The sequence below is a fragment of the Gossypium hirsutum genome, chromosome A02 (assembly GCF_007990345.1).
Source record: "Gossypium hirsutum isolate 1008001.06 chromosome A02, Gossypium_hirsutum_v2.1, whole genome shotgun sequence".
Classification (NCBI taxonomy): domain Eukaryota; kingdom Viridiplantae; phylum Streptophyta; class Magnoliopsida; order Malvales; family Malvaceae; genus Gossypium; species Gossypium hirsutum.
In genome coordinates this window covers 47,712,878-47,731,474 of record NC_053425.1, presented here as the reverse complement: position 1 = coordinate 47,731,474, position 18,597 = coordinate 47,712,878, and the positions used below count along the sequence as shown (strand labels likewise).

The following is an 18,597-nucleotide window of genomic DNA, read 5'->3' as shown; positions in this document are numbered from 1 at the left end:
TTTTACCCAACACAAAGTAAGTTCTTAAGTAATTGAGTTTGATTCCTTTGTAAGTTTTAAGTTTTAAAACGGGATGAGTATGAATTATGTATATACGTTAAGGTCAATGACTTTTCTAAATGACGGCATATATGATATTATGTTTTAAATATGTGAATGAGAACTTTACAGAGGAAATTGTATAAACCTACTAGGGACAGCAGCAGTAGCGTGTTTTGGAAAAATTACCATAAATTGTGGGAGTTGAGTTAAAGGCTGAATAAATTATGTAATTAAAGCTTGATGCGTCTAGTTTCGTATAAAAGAAATCGTGTAAGTAAAGGGGTTGCCGATAATGAGATTTTCAAAGGTGTATGAGACAGAGTCAGAATGGCTCTGAAATCCCCTGTTCAGTATTTGGAAAATCATTATAAATCGTACAAAAATGAATATAAGATAAAATTTTATGCTTAGACTCCTTAATGAGTCTAGTTTCAAAAAAAATAAACGAAAACATATTTTGAATTCGGTATAATGAGAAATTAAATTCTTAGTGAAGAGTAGTCAGAGTAGTCAAGCAGTAAAATAGGGGAATCCTTAAGAAAAATCTGGTATTGATTGGCCAAACCAAAAATTCTGAAAATTTGTTGGATAGAGGATATATGAGTCTATTTTCATGGAAAATTAACGGCACATAATTTGGAATTTCGTAGCCCCAGTTACAAATAATTTAACGGCTGTTGCTCAGGAAAAACAGCTTGTGGAGAATTTGTGGTTATGTTGTAAACATGGATAAAACTTGTTTTAGTTGCTCATAAGCTATTGATTAAACCCATACGTGAATTCTAAATTGTGATATTGTAAAATGATATATGAGTGTTAGATGGATCTTTGATATTAAAATTTGTGAAATTGTAAGTTTATAAGTATTCGAATATGAAATGATAGTATGGCTTGAAATTGAATTATTCATTGGAAAATGATAGATGTAGATTCAGCCAAGACAAAGTGAAAGTATATGTGGTATGTGAAGTATATTTGGATAATTGTGATGTGAATACATGAAAATTTATATTTTGATTTAGGATTTTATGTGATGGATGTGAATGTGTATACATGAGCTAAGGCCGAATGACAAATGTGATGAATGTGAACATGCATTTGTGTGATAAGGCCGAATGGCCAATGTGATGAATGTGAACATGTATATATGTGATAAGGCCAAATGGCCAATGTGATGAATGTGAACATGTATATATGTGATAAGGCCGAATGGCCAATGTGATGAATGTGAACATGTATATATGTGATAAGGCCGAATGGCCAATGTGATGAATGTGAACATGTATATATGTGATAAGGCCGAATGGCCAATGTGATGAATGTGAACATGCATATGTGTGATAAGGCTGAATGGCCAATGTGAAGAATATGAACATGCATATATGTGATAAGGCCGAATGGCCAATGTGATAAATGTGAACATGCATACATGTGATAAGGCAGAATGGCCAATGTGATGAACGTGGATGTGTATATATGTGGGAAAGCCGAATGGTTAATGCGAAATGTGTATGAGATGGATATGTGGTAAAGCCAAATGGCTAATGTGAGACATGTATGAGATGTGTATATATATATATTGTGGCCAAATGACAAACGGCGGAAGGTGTGTTTTATTAGATATTTGATAAGGTAAATGAATTACAAATATGATAGTCGATGTGAATGTTGTAACATGTATGAAACTCTATGATGTAAACCCGGGATTAAAGACCGGATGACCATATGTGGTGACTATGTCTGGGTTAAGACCCGCTGACTTCGTGTGGAGATTTCATCTGAGCTAAAGGTCTCGCCGATATTCCGAGTAGAGTTTAAAGCTATAAGACTTCGCAATAAGAATTGCTTATAAATATATTCAATGCGAAAGGTTAAACAGGTATGTACTCCAAGTTTATATGTGAGCTTGATTTAAACTAAATCATAAGGCAGTTATGTGATGCATACGTGAGCAATCTATGAGACTATTCTTATGATTATGTGACATCGGATCAGTGTGAGAGGTTATGTGAAATTATACAATATAACTATGTCACATGAGCCCACTTTTATGTGAAAGTTTATCTGCCTATTGTATATGATGAGATGTGCATATTCGATAAAGGGATAGTATGCCCGAAGGAAGAGTGAAATAAAAATACGAACAACTACGTTATAATTTGATTATTATTTGTTGACACTGCTTAAAACTTACTAAGCATTGTAATGCTTACTCCGTTTACTTTGTTTCCTCTGTTTTATAGATCTCATTTGGAAGCTACAGGCTCGGGGATCATCAGCAACTAGTCACACTATCACTATCCACTGCTTGTTCCTGTTATGTTTTGAATTATTTTATGGCATGTATAGAATAGACTAGTGGCGGAAGAATATTTTGGTTAATGTATATAAGCCATGCGAAAATGGCATCTTTTGAATGTTTACTTAGAGAAGTTTAAATTTTATCCCTGGCTGCGCTTAGTACTTATTTAAATGAATGATCTTTATTTCAAGAAAAAGTTCAAAATTTTACGGTTCTGACATGAGTTATAAGTCCGGTAATGCCCCTTACCTATTCCGGCGACGGTTACGGGATAGGGGTGTTACAACCTGCCCTTTTTTCATATTTTTCTTAGGTACAATCAATTTTTTATTCTTTTGAAGTATTTAGATAATTGATAAGATTATAGTATTAATAGACGTTTGTTATCTTTTTTAATAATATCGTCTCCATTATTTGAATTATATATATCTTCTTGAAAGTACAATGTACTTTAATATTGTATCTAACGTTTGTTGGTTATATAAGTACTAGTTGTATTAATTTTATACAGTGCGAGTGACTTAGGTGATACACGTCACCATAGATTCTCAAATAAGAAATCGATCTTCATTAAATCTTTAATTATGCGGTTCTAAATATTGCATGTGTTTAAAAAGAACAATATTATAATTTATTTAATTTATGGGATTCAAAAATAAATTATTGTGTTCATTCATTCATACACAATTCTTTACATTACACATACTTGTGAAGATTGATTGGATAATTGATTTGATTTTTAGTGTTAAAATACAAACCATAGGCTTTATTTATTTTTATGCAGTTCTTAATATTGCACGTGTTTTGCCAAGATGGAAATTATAATTTATTTAATTTATGAGATTCAAATATAAATTACTATCGTCATCTATTCATATGTAGTTATTAATATTACTCGTGTTTGTGAAGATCCATCGTATAATTGATTTAATTTTTAGAGTTCAAATACAAACCATCGTCTTTGTTATAATTATGCAGTTCTCAATATTACACATGTTTTGTCAATATCTATCATATAGTTTATTTAATTTACAGGATTCAAATAGAAATTATTGTCATCATTCATTCATACGTAGTTCTTTAAATTACGATGTGTTCAAGCAAACAAATTTCAAATTTTATATAATTTATAGGATTTAAATACAAATTAATTATTATAGTTGTAAAAGCCCTAATGTGACCCTAGTCGGGAAGTGGTTTCGGGGCCACAAAACCGAGTCATAAAAATAATTAACTGTCATATTTGATGCTTATTATATGTATATATGCATGTGTGAAAATTTCATATTTGAATTTTGTTTAATTGTAGGTGAATTTTAGTAAATATGACTTATGTGAGAAAATTTGGAAATGTGCTAGGCAAATGTAAAGTGGCCTATTAATGCATGTTATAGAAATGGTGGGTTTGCATATCAAATTGCCCAATATTTGAGCTAGTGGCCGGCCATGCTATGGGGCATAGCATATTTTAAGCATGGTGTGCTAATGTGGTATGTAGGAAACAATAAAATAAAAAGCTAGTAATAAAGAAATGGAAAAAGGAAAATGATGAAAATAAAGAAAAAAAAATGTCCATCCTTTTTCATTCTTCTTTACCGAAATTCAAAAGGAAAGAAAGGAGGAAATGTGGAAAAGATTCGGCCATGCTTGTAGCTAGGTTAAGGTAAGTTTGATGTTGTTCCATGAGATTTATGCATATTTTTTATGTTAGTTTGAGTTCTACCTAGCCCATGGTTTAAATCTTGCTATGTGATGAAGATGATACTCGGCCATGGCTGTTGTTTTCTTGGTTGGTGTTTGTTTCATGCTAAATCTAGATGAACAATGGGGGTTGTCACTTAGGTTAAGATCAAAGAAATTAATCTTGTTAAAACTTTGAACTAATAATGCCCATATGTGTGATAGCCGAACATAGACTTTGTTTAAAGTCTTGGTCAAAGGCCGGTTAAGTGTTTTGGAAATGATTAAGCTAGGTGTTTGATCTTTTGGTTCGGCATAGTACATAAAATGTTGCTAGATGGAGAAAAATTTGGCCAGCAAGATGTGTGCTAAGGCCGAATATAATTTTGTATATTAATGAGTAATGCATGTGTTGAATTGATGGAATGGAGAGGATGCTTTAATAGTGCATATATGTGTATTAGCCAAGTTTTGAACTTGAAACAAAATGGTATTTGGTCAATACAAGTGACCATACTTGTAGAATGTATTAAGTATGCAATCGGCCTCAACATAGACATGCATGTTCGGCCACACGAATGAATGCATAGATTGATGTTGTACATTCGGCTATAGGTAAGCATAATGATGATCCTATCCTGACTTAGACAATCGGCTCAAGGAGAATTTGTTAAGTACTTAGTTAATTAATATTAGGTTAATGATGTGTGTATTTGGTCATAAAGGTGCACATGAGGAAATGTTTGATTAATTGTACTAAATTGCTCAATGTGATTAAAAATGCCTATGACCATTTTGTATTTGAGCTAAAGGTGGCCGTATGACCTATCAAACTCCTTGTCATATTCGGCCATAAGCAAGCATAATGAGACTTTAATAAGTTAAATTTGTTTGAATTAGCTCAAGAGCTTAGAGGACCACAGTTGGATAAGGAAAAGGAAAAAGTGATCGAATAGCCGCTGAAATTGTTCGACCACCTCCGAGGTAAGTTTTCGAGTAATGGAACTTAGATTATGATTCGATTAGATTATGTCACAAGCAAATCAAAATCATGCTCTTTGTATGTGGCTATTAAGCCGAAATTTGTAAGTGTGATAAGTGTCTTGTGTTTGAGCTTTGGTAATGAAAATGAAATATGGATGTGTCATGATTCATTGATATATGTGCATGGTTATTCGAATGATATCTGGGCTAAGTCCCGAAGGCTTTTGTGCTAAGTGACTATATCCGGACTAAGATCCGAAGGCATTTGTGCTAGCGACTATATCCGGGCTAAGTCCCGAAGGCATTTATGCTAGTGACCATATCCGGGCTAAGACCCGAAGGCCTTGTGCGAGTGGTTATATCCGGCTAAATCCTGAAGATACTTGGGTTGGGAATAAGCGATCTTGCTGTAATAATTTCAATTAATACGCTCGTAAAATCCCAACAATGAGGTATGTTTTGTACATGCATTGGATTAATTGATTCCTTTTAAGTAGTATTCGCTCAGTCGATTAATGAACTTCCGGCCTTTGGCTAAGTTGATCTTTTGTGTGTGAATATAGGGGTTGGTAATGTGAAGTAAGTATGATATTGAGAATTTGTGCATATGAAATTATCCGTTTAGCCATATGGATGCTACATTTTAGTTGCGTCAAATTTTATGGCTCAAAACTTACTAAGCATTAAATGCTTACTCCGCTTCTTTGAATCTCTGTTTTATAGATTTTGGTTCGTCAGCTATCGGACTCGGGATTAGTGAAGTCGAAGTCGCCCACACTCTCAAAGCCCCTTTTGGTACACTTTTGGTTGAACTTTGAAATGGCATGTATAGGACTACCCTTTTTGTTGTTGGTCATGGACCCTTTGGTTTTGTATAAATTTGGATAGCCATGCGAAAATGGCTTATATACACTTTGAGCTTAGTATTATAATCGTCTTGTATGATATTCATTAAGAGGTATGGAAATGTTTGGGAACAATTAGCCATTGGAATGGTTAATCATGATCATATCTTGTGCGATATATGCTAAAAGGGCTAGTTGAATCATGGAAACTATGTAATAGGTAAAGTCTACCTTAAAAATAGATGCTGATAGCAGCAGTGACGTGAATGTGAAAAATCACTAAAAATAGTAGAAATGGAATTAAATAGTGAATAAATTATGTAATCGAACCTTGATGAATCTATTTTCATAGGAAAGTAACGAAATGATCATATGAACAGTATATTATGAGATATTTAAGTTTTCGCGAAACAGGGCCAGAACGGTTTCTGGATTCCTTATTCTGACTTTGGAAATTCATTATAAATTAACCAGAGATAATTAGAAGTCATGCCATATATGTACAGATTCCTTTTCGAGTCTAGTTTCTATAGAAACAAACGGCATCAGTATTGAAGCCCTGTACAGGGAGGTATCCAAGTCGTAATACGCAAAGGTCAGGGTAGTCGAACCCCGAAACAGGGGAGACTTTAACTAATAAACTGTACTAATTGGCTCGACCAAAAATTCTAGAAAAAATTTTTAGATGGACATATGAGTCTAGTTTCAGGAAAAATTTACGGAACTGGTTTTCGAGTTTTGGAACTCGAGATATGATTTTTAAGGTGACGGTGACGCAGTTAGCCAGCTCGTCTGGAAATTTCGAAAATGGACTGTGCAAATAAGTGATTTAAGTCCGCAAACCCCTCGTGTCCGACTCCGGAAACGGTCTCGGGTACGGGGTGTTACAATTTTATTAGTATCAGAGCTACGGTTTAGTCGATTCTAGGACTACCGTAATACGTTTGGGTCTAGCTATACATGCCATTATGTGATTATTTGATAGTGTCGTGATTTCTGACATTTGCAAATATGTTTACTTATAGTAATGGATCCCGATCCCGACCGAGCGGTAGCTGATGATCTTGAGAGTGTAGCGCCTGCTCTCGCACAAGGGACAGCGCCGGCGGACTCTCAACCTATTGCTAGTAATCCGAATGATGAAGCTAGACAAGCTTTTTATAGCGTGATGAATGATTGGTTCAACCAATACATTCGGACTAATACGGCTGTTCCACAACCTCCATTCCCGACTAATACCACCCCCGCACTATGATACCTCCGGTAGCCGACCAAATAAGGTCAAATAAGCCCCCAGTTGACAGAATCCGAAAGCATGGGGCTACTGAATTTAAAGCTACGGACAGCGATGATGCCGAGCAAGCTGAATTTTGGTTGGACAACACTATTCGGGTACTCGACGAGCTATCTTGCACACCCGATGAGTGCCTAAAGTGTACTATCTCCTTGCTACGTGATTTTGCCTACTATTGGTGGAATACGTTGACTTCGGTTGTGCCCAGAGAGCAAGTAACTTGGGAGTTTTTCCAAACCGAGTTTCGAAAGAAGTATATCAGTCAGAGATTCATTGACCAAAAACGGAAGGAATTTCTTGAACTCAAACAAGGTTCCATGTCGGTTACCGACTATGAACAAAAATTTGTGAGGCTTAGCCGGTACGCGCGAGAATGCATCTCTTCAGAAGCTGTGATGTGTAAACATTTCGAAGATGGACTGAATGATGATATAAAGCTGTGTGTTGGCATTTTAGAAATCCGAGAATTTGTGGTACTCATCGAGCGAGCTTGCAAAGCCGAGGAGCTCAGTATGGAGAAAAGAAAAGCTGATATGGGAGCAAAGGAGTTTCGTAAGAGGTCTTCAGGGAGGCCCTTTCAACATTCATCGAAGAACTTTAGAGATGATTTAGGCCAATCTAGAAACATTTCGGGCTTTTCTAGACGAGATCGCGATCGACCCCCTGTGAGTGCACGAGTCACTTCGGTCGCCAGTGTTGGAAATGATCGTCGAGACAGAGCGGAGTGCCAGTATTGTGGTAAATGGCATTCGGGGAGTTGTAGATTCCATGACCGCTCCTGTTACAAGTGCGGATCAGTTGACCACTTTATTAAAGATTGCCCGAGGTTGTTTGAACAAAATGTAAATCAGAGTGGGAAACCGGGTGCTACCACTGCTCGAGGTAGACCATCTAGAAACACGGGGTACCGATTTCTATTGTGTCGGATAGAGATCCGAGATTCACCTCACGATTTTGGAAGAAATTGCAAGAAGCTTTGGGTACCAAGCTGCATTTTAGCACCGCTTTTCATCCACAAACCGATGGTCAATCCGAGCGGATAATTCAGATACTTGAGGATATGTTGAGATGTTGCATCCTCGAGTTTAGTGGTTCATGGGAGCAGTATTTACCTTTGATTGAATTCGCTTACAACAATAGTTTTCAATCAAGTATTAAGATGGCACCTTACGAGGCTTTGTACGGGCGTAAATGCTGTACACCATTGTTTTGGACCGAGCTTGATGAAAGTAAAATTTTTGGAATTGATTTGTTAAAGATGCCGAACAGAAAGTAAAAGTAATCCGTGAAAGTCTGAAGGCAGCCTCAGATCGTCAGAAATCGTATGCGGGTTTGAAACGAAAGGACATTGAATATCAGGAGGGAGATAAAGTGTTTCTTAAAGTTTCACCTTGGAAAAAGATACTCAGATTTGGGCGTAAGGGCAAATTGAGTCCGAGATTCATCGGGCCATATGAAATATCCGAACGAGTCGGTCCAGTTGCGTATCGATTGATTTTTCCCCCTGAACTTGAAAAGATTCACGACGTCTTTCATGTTTCGATGCTTCGACGTTATAGATCTGATCCATCGCACATAATTAGTCCATCAGAGGTTGAAATTCAAGCCAATATGAGTTACGAAGAAGAACCGATTCGTATCCTAGCTCGTGAAGTGAAAGAGTTACGAAACAAAAAGGTTCCTTTAGTGAAAGTGTTATGGCTCAAACACGGGATGGAAGGAGCTACTTGGGAACCTGAGAACTCTATGAAAGAGCGATACCCAAACCTATTTACCGGTAAGATTTTCGGGGACGAAAATTTCTTAAGTGGGGGAGAGTTGTGACAGCCCTAATGTGACCCTAGTCAGGAAGTGGTTTCGGGGCCACAAAACCGAGTCATAAAAATAATTAACTGTCATATTTGATGCTTATTATATGTATATATGCATGTGTGAAAGTTTCATATTTGAATTTTGTTTAATTGTAGGTGAATTTTAGTAAATAGGACTTATGTGAGAAAATTTGGAAATGTGCTAGGCAAATGTAAAGTGGCCTATTAATGCATGTTATAGAAATGGTGGGTTTGCATGTCAAATTGCCCAATATTTGAGCTAGTGGCCGGTCATGCTATGGGGCATAGCATATTTTAAGCATGGTGTGCTAATGTGGTATGTAGGAAACAATAAAATAAAAAGCTAGTAATAAAGAAATGGAAAAAGGAAAATGATGAAAATAAAGAAAAAAAATGTCCATCCTTTTTCATTCTTCTTGACCGAAATTCAAAAGGAAAGAAAGGAGGAAATGTGGAAGAGATTCGGCCATGCTTGTAGCTAGGTTAAGGTAAGTTTGATGTTGTTCCATGAGATTCATGCATATTTTTTATGTTAGTTTGAGTTCTACCTAGCCCATGGTTTAAATCTTGCTATGTGATGAAGATGATACTCGGCCATGGCTGTTGTTTTCTTGGTTGGTGTTTGTTTCATGCTAAATCTAGATGAACAATGGGGGTTGTCACTTAGGTTAAGATCAAATAAATTAATCTTTTTAAAACTTTGAACTAATAATGCCCATATGTGTGATAGCCGAACATAGACTTTGTTTAAAGTCTTGGTCAAAGGCCGGTTAAGTGTTTTGGAAATGATTAAGCTAGGTGTTTGATCTTTTGGTTCGACATAGTACATAAAATGTTGCTAGATGGAGAAAAATTCGGCCAGCAAGATGTGTGCTAAGGCCGAATATAATTTTGTATATTAATGAGTAATGCATGTGTTGAATTGATGGAATGGAGAGGATGCTTTAATAGTGCATATATGTGTATTAGCCAAGTTTTGAACTTGAAACAAAATGGTATTTGGTCAATACAAGTGACCATACTTGTAGAATGTATTAAGTATGCAATCGGCCTCAACATAGACATGCATGTTCGGCCACACGAATGAATGCATAGATTGATGTTGTACATTCGGCTATAGGTAAGCATAATGATGATCCTATCCTGACTTAGACAATCGGCTCAAGGAGAATTTGTTAAGTACTTAGTTAATTGATATTAGGTTAATGATGTGTGTATTTGGTCATAAAGGTGCACATGAGGAAATGTTTGATTAATTGTACTAAATTGCTCAATGTGATTAAAAATGCCTATGACCATTTTGTATTTGAGCTAAAGGTGGCCGTATGACCTATCAAACTCCTTGTCATATTCGGCCATAAGCAAGCATAATGAGACTTTAATAAGTTAAATTTGTTTGAATTAGCTCAAGAGCTTAGAGGACCACAGTTGGATAAGGGAAAGGAAAAAGTGATCGAATAGCCGCTGAAATTGTTCGACCACCTCCGAGGTAAGTTTTCGAGTAATGGAACTTAGATTATGATTCGATTAGATTATGTCACAAGCAAATCAAAATCATGCTCTTTGTATGTGGCTATTAAGCCGAAATTTGTAAGTGTGATAAGTGTCTTGTGTTTGAGCTTTGGTAATGAAAATGAAATATGGATGTGTCATGATTTATTGATATATGTGCATGGTTATTCGAATGATATCCGGGCTAAGTCCCGAAGGCTTTTGTACTAAGTGACTATATCCGGACTAAGATCCGAAGGCATTTGTGCTAGCGACTATATCCGGGCTAAGTCCCGAAGGCATTTATGCTAGTGACCATATCCGGGCTAAGACCCGAAGGCCTTGTGCGAGTGGTTATATCCGGCTAAATCCTGAAGATACTTGGGTTGGGAATGAGTGATCTTGCTGTAATAATTTCAATTAATACGCTCGTAAAATCCCAACAATGAGGTATGTTTTGTACATGCATTGGATTAATTGATTCCTTTTAAGTAGTATTCGCTCAGTCGATTAATGAACTTCCGGCCTTTGGCTAAGTTGATCTTTTGTATGTGAATATAGGGGTTGGTAATGTGAAGTAAGTATGATATTGAGAATTTGTGCATATGAAATTATCCGTTTAGCCATATGGATGCTACATTTTAGTTGCGTCAAATTTTATGGCTCAAAACTTACTAAGCATTAAATGCTTACTCCGCTTTTTTGAATCTCTGTTTTATAGATTTTGGTTCGTCAGTTATCGGACTCGGGATTAGTGAAGTCGAAGTCGCCCACACTATTAAAGCCCCTTTTGGTACACTTTTGGTTGAACTTTGAAATGGCATGTATAGGACTACCCTTTTTGGTGTTGGTCATGGACCCTTTGGTTTTGTATAAATTTGGATAGCCATGCGAAAATGGCTTATATACACTTTGAGCTTAGTATTATAATCGTCTTGTATGATGTTCATTAAGAGGTATGGAAATGTTCGGGAACGATTAGCCATTGGAATGGTTAATCATGATCATATCTTGTACGATATATGCTAAAAGTGCTAGTTGAATCATGGAAACTATGTAATAGGTAAAGTCTACCTTAAAAATAGATGCTGATAGCAGCAGTGACGTGAATGTGAAAAATCACTAAAAATAGTAGGAATAGAATTAAATAGTGAATAAATTATGTAATCTAACCTTGATGAATCTATTTTCATAGGAAAGTAACAAAATGATATATGAACAGTATATTATGAGATATTTAAGTTTTCGCAAAACAGGGCCAGAACGGTTTCTGGATTCCCTGTTCTGACTTTGGAAATTCATTATAAATTAACTAGAGATTATTAGAAGTCATGCCATATATGTACAGATTCCTTTTCGAGTCTAGTTTCTATAGAAACAAACGGCATCAGTATTGAAGCCCTGTAAAGGGAGGTATCCAAGTCGTAATGTGCAAAGGTCAGGGTAGTCGAACCCCGAAACAGGGGAGACTTTAACTAATAAACTGTACTAATTGGCTCGACCAAAAATTCTAGAAAAAAATTTGTATATGGACATATGAGTCTAGTTTCAGGAAAAATTTACGGAACTGGTTTTCGAGTTTTGGAACTCGAGATATGATTTTTAAGGTGACGGTGACGTAGTTAGCCAGCTCGTCTGGAAATTTCGAAAATGGACTGTGCAAATAAGTGATTTAAGTCCGCAAACCCCTCGTGTCCGACTCCGGCAATGGTCTCGGGTACGGGGTGTTACAATAGTGGTTTGCTGAATTACGTGTAAAATTCATAAAAAGTTTAATATATAATTTGTAACTAAGTTTGACACTTTTTTTAAATGTGGAACTTGTGTTATTTTTTTATCCAATGTGGTATCTATATTTGACTAAAGTTATACATTTTGGCACCTGAAAGTAATAGTATTAACTTTTAGTGTTTAATTCGGGCTTTAAAGTTGATTTGATGAAAATTAATAATTTAATTAATAATATTATCAATTGCCTTTCATCATATAAATCGCGAAACCTAAATTAAATAACCTAAATTAAATAACATCCATCAGACTGTATTTGACAATTAAACGCAAAATTAAACAAACACAAAAAATCAAACCTAATAATATTAGCAATTAATGTTCATCAAACCAACCCTAAAATTTGAAAAAGCACTAAAATGTTAACATCGTTACTTTTCAGTACCAAAAAAATATAACTTTTGCTCAATATAGGTACCAAATTGGACAAAAAAATAACATAGGTACCACATTAAAAAAAGTGTCAAACTTAAATACTAGATTATATATTAAACCTTCATAAAATAATAATTTTTAATTAAATAAAAATAACAAGTTAATATGCAAAAAAATAAATCATAAAATATTAATTAAATATTCATTAATGAATGTTATTTTCAATGTGACCCTATAAATCAAAATCGAAAACATATTCATAATATTGGCTAATGTTTTATTTTTTTGGAATTTTTTAATAATTTTATTAGACTAATTAAAATTATATAATACTAAAAACACTTGTTTTAATTGTTGTGTATCAAAGTTAAAGTTGATTTTTTTTCGTTTTTCCAATAATTTGTAACATTATTTGGTAACCTTTTTTTAATAGTTATTTGGTAATATTTTCTTTTAATTTGTAACGTATAATTGGCTATGTATCGAAATATTATTAGCTGAGTTGTCCAAAATCACATATATGGTTATGAATCCAAAATTAAATATTTGGTTATAAATATGTCAAAAAAAAAACAAAGAGATATATATGGTTAAAAAAATTTGGGTCATTAATTTTAGACACCTCAGTTAATATTGGTTTAAATTTTTATTGTTTTTTGAAATATAAATTTTAATTTTAATTTTAATTAATGGGTTAGAATTATTTGGTATATTACTATATACTATATATTATTTTATATTCTTGTACGATGCTGAATGAGTGGTGTATGTTAATTTTATAACTTTTTTTTTATATAATTGAGTTCTTCTTTACAACTTTCAATTAATTTTTTGAAAAAAATTGAAAAAGAAATGTAATTAAAAAATATATTTTAAAATATTTACCTAATTTAAAATAAGGTATATTAATACTATTATAATTTTAAAAATATTTAATAATAAAATAACACAAAACTAACATATTTAAAAAGTGTCAAATTTGTATACGAAATGATATATTAAATTTTATAAAATAATAATTTTTAATTGAATAAAAATAGAAAGTTAATGCAAAAAAATAAATAAAAATATTAATTAAATATTCCTTAATGAATGTCATTTTCAATTTGACCCTATAAATCAAAATCGAAAATATATTTATAAAATTGGCTAATCTTTATTTTTTTCAGAAAAAGAATTTCTTTTTATAATTTTATTAGACTAATTAAAATTACATAATACTCAAAAAAAAAAAACCTAGTTTTAATTGTTGTGTATCCAAGTTAAAATTGATTCTTTTTCGTTTTTCAAATTATTTGTAACGTTATTTGGTAGCGTTTCTTTAATAGTTATTTGGCAACATTTTCTTTTAATTTGTAACGTTTAATTGGTTATATATAGAAATATTATTAGTTGAGTTGTCAAAAATCACATATATGGTTATGAATCCAAAATCAAATATTTAGTTATGAATATGTCCCTAAAAAAAAGAGACATATATGGTTAAAAAAATCTGGGTCATTAATTTTAGACACCTCAATTAATAATAGTTCAAACTTCTATTTTTTTTTGAAATTTTAATTTTAATTAATAGGTCAAAATTAGTTGATATATTACTGTATACTATATATTATTCGCGCGATGTTGAATGAATTGGGTATATTACTCTTGTAACTTTTTTTTTTAATATTAGTTTTTTTTTACAATTTTTAATGATTTTTTTAAATAAACTGAAAAGGAAATGTAATTAAAATATATATTTAAAAATATTTTACTATTTTTAGAATAAGGTGATATATTAATGCTGTCGAAATCATTTTTTTGAAAACGGGAGTCGACTTGATTTTGAAAACGAAATTTAAAAAGGGAGTCGCCACCGATCTTGATTTGGTGTGATCAGGTCACCTTTATTTTAATAAAACAATTTTAGTTTACTAAAACGGCATTTTGGTCTACGAAATCCAAGAGAACAGGTTCGGGAGTCGGTTACGTACGAGGAAGGATTAGCACCCTCGACACGCCTAAAAATTGGTACCAAATTGACTAATTAGTGTCTAAATGTTGAAAATTGAAAATCGAGAATGGATTTGGAATACGATCTTTTCTTGTTAATATTGATTTTAAAATCTTTGAACTAGCTCAAAACAATTTGTTTAGAGATTTCCTTATCTCGAGATATCGGAGTATCACATCCCGTAAGTTAGGACACAATACCATGAATTCCCGAGCACAAGGTTGTCTTCTAATTTAAATGAGAATTTCATGTGTTTTAAAACTCGAAAAGGATATTTTGCTATTTAAAAATAACGAGAAAAATCGAAACCCCGTAAGTTAGGGCACAATTCCTCGATATCTCAAAATGCATAACATTGCCTTTTTTGAAAATTTTCATTTTTGAATAGTAGCGAATGCAATATTTAAACAACAAGTGTTATTTATTTAGGTTAAAATAAGGTGATTTATTGGATAAATGTAGCGAAATTTAATTCATAAGTCGATAATGAAAAAAAAAATGATGCATACATGAATAAAGTATTACGCGAGCAAATGACAATAGTGGAAATACGAATGAACGAATTATAACACACAATGGCAATAACATAGCATATGTCAATTAAATAATAAGCTTAATAAACACAGAATTGAGGTAATAATATAAAATGATTTGAATCAAACCAATAGATAGTCTTAAATATAAAATATATACATAAAGGATTTTAAAATAAATACTATAAAGGCAGCTTAAAGTAAATAAAAAAAAATTAAAATCATTAATGAAAAGTTTAAAATCATAATACATAAAAAGGAGTTCAAAATAAATAATATACATAGTATAAAAACTTATCATAAATATATGCATAAAAAAAATAAACAATGTACAAAGAGTTTAAGATAAAGACATATGAAAATTTGAAAATAAATGGCCTATACGAAAAGGCAGTTTAAGCATAATCATTATGTAAATTTACAAATAATAAGTAATTCAAAAATGATATACAAAAAGGTCCAAAATGAATAAATGAAAAGTAATGTAAAATGATTAACATGTATATAATAATTTAAAATGATATGTAAAACCAAAGCAGTATAAAATAGACAATATATAAAATAGTTTATGATGAATAATAAAAATAAGTCAAAAATAAATATTAGGCAGATAGAAATTTAAAATAGATAATGTACAAAACATTTAAAAAGGGTATACATAGAAAATGGATAACACATATAGAAATTTGGAAGTAAAAATAAAAAAATTAAAAAAAATTAAAATACATTATAAAACAATTTAGAATAAATAATACAATTTAATGAATTTAAAATAAAAATGGATAAAACAATTTAAAGTATATGAAATAATTTAAAATAACAGATATCTAAGACAATTTAAAACAGTATAATATATAAAATTTAAGGTAAATGAAAATAGTTTAAGATAAACAAATAAAAGGAAGGCTTAGATTGATGTGAAAAAGGGGGAAATTACAAATAGCAATAAAAATTAAGGGTCCAAATTCGAATAAAATGAATGCGAATATTAAAAGGACTAAATTAAAATCTAAATAAAATTAAAGAAAAAATTCAAAAAAGAAAAAAGAAGGGTAATAGACTTATTTAAAATGTGCCGAAACCTCAAGGGACTGGTTGGGAAATTTTCCCCAACCCCTTATGCACAACATTTAATTTGTCTAGGTCAGGGACCAAATCAGCGATGAAACAAAATAATTGGGCACTATTTGAAAGGATAAAAACGCAAATCAGGATCAAATCAAGGGTCAGAAAAGGGGGAGGGGTCAAAGTGGGCAATTTCCCATTCAAGGGAGACATGCGGACCCCTCCCCTTTCTAAACGGTGTTGTTTGCTCCTTTCATTTAAGCTAAAAAATTTCCTTTTTTTTTTGAAAAGATTTCATTCTTTTACTGCTGTTTAAAAACTTTTAAACACCCCCCATTTCAATTCCTCTGCTAGGGTTTTAAGCCCCCCATTTTGCTCAGTCATGCGACCACCGCGCCACCACCGTGTTTGGTGGCCGGTGATACACCGAAATGAGTCGCTCGGCCTTGTTCCAAGAGGAGTTCGAAGGCCTGGCCTTCTTTGAGTCAGAAGGAAACGAGGAAAACGGATCCCCACCCCTTTTTAGTCCCGACGACAGAGGGGAGACACCCGGCGACGCAACAGCGAACGATTCAGGTGAGGTTCCTCTCTCCTTTTCTTTTCTTGTTTTATATCTACTCTTACTTAATAGATTTGTGTTAAAATCAAAATGAAATATTAAAGAAATGAAAAAAAACGAAAATGAAGATAAAGAAAAGTAAAGCCAGACATCAACCTTTTTTTGCTGGTATATTGCTTTTTTGATTGCCTAATATGCGTCCCAAAACAAAGAAGTCGAATGTGGCCTTTTATAGCCGAAGATCGACTCATTCTACTTCTATTATCTATTTTTTCTTTCTTTTTTTGCTCTTTGTTTTCTGCTTCTTCTTTTTTTTTGCTTGTTGTTTGTTTGTCTGTTGCTTGCGTGCTTGCAGGTGGTGTCAGATGCGCGTGAGGCCTGCGATTGGTGGTGTACGCGGTGGCCATTTGGTGAAGAGTGGCGGCAGACAAGGTAGGGGTTAGGGTTTGTTTAATAATTGAGTTATTTGTAAATAGACTGTTTATATTTTGAACTCTTTTTGTTATTTTGGGTCTATTGACTTGGGCCAAAAATTGGCCATTACAAATGCTATTATAATTTTAAAAATATTTAATAATAAAAGAACACATAAGTATCACAATAAAAAAGAGAGTCAAACTTGGATACTAAATAATATATTAAACTTTTATAAAATAATAATTTTTAATTGAATAAAAATAACAAGTTAATGCAAAAAAATAAATCAAAAAAATATTAATTAAATATTCCTTAATGAATGTCATTTCCAATTTTGCCCTATAATTCAAAATCGAAAAATAAATTCATAAAATTGGCTAATGCTTTATTTTTTTGGGAAAAGAAATTTCTTTTTATAATTTTATTACACTAATTAAATATATATACTAAAAAAACCTTTTTTTATTATTGTGTATCGAAGTTAAAATTGTTTTGTTTTTTCATTTTGTCAATCATTCTCTCATGTTTTTTTAGTAGTTATTTGGTAACTTTTTTTTTAATTTTTAATGTTTAATTAGTTGTGTTGTCCAAAATCACATATATGGTTATGAATTTAAAATAACATATATGGTTATAAATATGTACAAAAAGAAAAAAAACAAATATATGGTTAAGAAAATCTGAATCATTGATTTTAGACAGCTCAATTAATATTGGTTCAAATTTTAAGTACCCACTCAGTGAATCAGATAATAATATGTTATTGAAAATTTTTTACTTCATTTTTTAAAAATATACCATTATTTGATTCACTAATAGTCAAATCATCGTATCAAATATTAATCTTTATATAAAGGATAAATAGTAGATTTGGTTGGGTTGCAAGATAAACTTGCTAAACATATTGCCAAGTTCCCAAAATAAAAACAGCCAAAATTTCAGTTGCCTGATCTTTTGTTTCGCGTAATTGGCACCATGCAAAATCATGGTTAAAATAATATCTATTTTAAAAAATTATAGGAAAGAGATGGTTATTGAATTAATAAACATATTATTAAACAAATCATCTACCACCTCTTCTTGTTTTTTGTCTTCAGAGTCTTCGTCTCCAAAATATTCATCACTTTCATATTCACTATCACTATCATCATTGTTGTTCTCGTCATAGAACAACCATAGGAAAAGAAAAAAAATCAAAGCAGAATTAAAAAGGGCTTCTTTAAAAATAAAAGAAAATATATATGTATATAACTTCATCATGTCTATATCCAAGAGGTTAGACAATGTTATATTAATGTTGTGTCATATTGTAATTATACAGTGTATTAATAAAAGTGTTTTCTTCTCTTGTAATTGTAAGTCTAGGTTAAGCCCTAAGTTTTTATATATTGTCGGCT

At 32.4% G+C, this 18,597-nt stretch overlaps 1 long non-coding RNA gene across 1 annotated transcript; it reads left to right on the top strand.

The window, feature by feature from the left end:
- Positions 1-16,071: 16,071 nt before the first annotated feature.
- LOC107951154 (uncharacterized) lies at positions 16,072-17,330 on the top strand. The gene is made up of 2 exons (XR_001698339.2): positions 16,072-16,800; positions 17,139-17,330. It is a non-coding gene; the product is annotated as an uncharacterized lncRNA (long non-coding RNA).
- The last annotated feature ends 1,267 nt before the right edge of the window (positions 17,331-18,597 follow it).